Raw genomic sequence first — 2,684 nt, forward strand, 5'->3', positions numbered from 1 at the left:
TATCAATAAAGGTTAAGGTGCAATATTAACAAAAAAATTCTTGGCCCAAAGGGGATAAAAAAATGGAATACTAATATAAAGGTTGGCTTTTTGGCCTTGGCTCCTACTTAACACAAACAAATGCCTCAATCATCTTCATGCTCTTTTATGATGCAACAAAAATAAAAATTAAGTAACCACAACTGTCAATTCATCAGTAAAACTCTCAAAAACTGTTTCAGGTTCACACACTCACTTGGTTTAAATGGTCTCATTCCTTTTTGTCTTGTCATTATTTGTCCTAATCAATTATCCTGTTAAATTTTCATGTATCATAATTTTAACTACATTTAAATAGGGATTCAATCATATTTTCTTTTCTAACCTGTGTCTAATTCATCTCACTACTTAATATTTAAACACAAATTCTTTTTTCCACAATTCAAAATTAATATTCTAGTTCTTTTTAATTTGAAAAAAAAAATAAACTAGAAAACAAACAAATTAAAACTGAAATTTAGTCAAGAAAGATAATTCAAGACTTAAAATTACCAAACTAATAAAACAGGAAATTTATTCAAAATAAGCAATAAAAACAAACCAAACAAATAAGCAAATAAACAGAAAACAAAATAACCGAAAAATAAAATAAATAAAATAAGAAAAAATTCAAATAACTGAAAAGAAAAGAGAATTAGAAAGATAAAACCATATTTTTGCTCAATCCTCTCTTCTTAAGAAATCATCCATCTTTTTGTTAAAAAATTTATCTACAGTCTTGCTTCATTTGCTGGATCTGCCCCCCTGAATAATAGAACCTGTCCCCAGGTCAAAAATACATAACCTACAAAATGATTAGGAGGCATATAGGATTTTTTTATTATTATTCTTATTTACTTTTATTTTTTATTTTTTATTTTAAATAAAATCAGCAAAGGTAATAAAACAACATAAAACTAAAATGTGGACTGGGTTGCCTCCCAGTAAGCGCTCGTTTAACGTCATCTAACTTGACGCCTGTTTATTTCAAGATGGACAACTCTCTTTGTTGCATCATGTTGTATGCATTCTTCCTCGTTACAAGAACATCTTCAACCACACGATAAGGATCTTTGATGGATCTTTTTGCCAACTGCATCTTGGTGGGTTGAACCTCCAAATCGCCTAAATACAGTGCAGCCTTGTCCACAGATAAAACGCCTATAGACACGGGAAGATTAAAACCTCCTAAGTTCTTAGAATTTTGAAGCAAGTCCCTTTGAGTCATGATACTGCATCTAGCCTCCAACTCTCTATTTCTCTCTTCAATATAGCTCCTATTCTTCAGAAATCTCTCAAATGTTGAATCTTGCTTCAGATTTCCTGCAAAATAATTCCTAGGGAGCAATTTGTCAAAGAATTTTCTGTCCTTCTCTGTTTTTGAAAGAGGATGAGGATATGATAAATCTTTTTCAAGAACACTTCTCTCCTTATTTTTAATTTTTTCTTCCTCACTTCTTTTCATTTCTCTCTCTAACTCCTCAGTCTCATCTTCTTTTTCAGCTATTACCTTATTGCAATGCTCTTTTGGGTTGGTTTGGTTGTCAACTAAAAACTGACCACTTTGTATTTCTTCAAATTGTTTAGCCACTTTTCCCATTTGGATCTCTATATTCCTGATTGTTGCCATGCTATTTTCTTCCATTATGACAAGCTTTGTTAGGGCTTCTTCAACTTTACTCATTCTTTCAAGCATGAATGGATCCTCAACTTCAGGTGAATTGTTCAGATAAGAACAGTGTCCATTAGGATGATCACCTCCACAAAAATCACACATGATTGAGTGACTCTGGCTTTGAGATGAATGCACAACATATAACTGTTGGGACAATTTAGCCATTTGTGCGGTTAGTTGCTCAATCTGTTGTGTCAGAATTTTATTTTGAGCCAAGAGTGCATCTTCTAACGAACCTTCCTTCTGAGTATTTTGTTTATCATGTTGGGATTGATAATCAGTTGACGCCAATGCAGCAATAATCCTTGTCGCTTGTTCTACATCAAGAGTCATCGTTGTGCCTCCAGCTGCAGCATCTAGGAGCATCTTTGTGTCAGATCTGAGACCGGAGAGAAATATGCTCAGTTGAGCAATATCTTCAAACCCATGATTTGGGCATTTTCTAAGTAACATTTTAAATCTTTCCCATGTCTCACAGAATGATTCATCTACTCCTTGTCTGAACACAGAAATTTCAGACTTTGCTTTGATGTAGCGAGAAATTGGAAAAAATCTTTGCAGGAATTTTTCCTCTACCTCCTTCCAACTAGTGAGACTCTGATTTGGAAGTGATCTGAGCCAATCCTTAGCCTTTCCTGCCAATGACAAAGAAAACAAACGCATATAAGCATTTTCAAGATCACTTGATTGAAAGCCCATTGTTCCCACCAATTCATAAAATGTAGACAAATGTGAACATGGATCCTCATGATCCATTGCTTTGAATTGATGAGTAATGATGATAGTGAGAAAATTAGGATTTATTTTCAAGGCCTTAGCGGTAGCAGGTATTGCGATACTAGAATAATGCATTGGTCCTTGGTACATGACATAATCTCCAAGTGTCCTCTTAGGAGGTGGTGCTTGCTCTTCTGCCATGTTGCTTTCTGACTGTGAGGATAACCAATGAAGATGCATTGTCGGGCGCGCGGATGAAATTTTTGCTTAGGTT

General features: G+C 34.3%; 1 pseudogene; it reads left to right on the forward strand.

The window, feature by feature from the left end:
- Window positions 1–2,114: 2,114 nt before the first annotated feature.
- On the forward strand, window positions 2,115–2,220 carry LOC137813186 (small nucleolar RNA R71; annotated as a pseudogene).
- Window positions 2,221–2,684: the final 464 nt, after the last annotated feature.

Source organism: Phaseolus vulgaris, chromosome 2 (genome assembly GCF_051622355.1).
Source record: "Phaseolus vulgaris cultivar YP4 chromosome 2, ASM5162235v1, whole genome shotgun sequence".
Classification (NCBI taxonomy): Eukaryota; Viridiplantae; Streptophyta; class Magnoliopsida; order Fabales; family Fabaceae; genus Phaseolus; species Phaseolus vulgaris.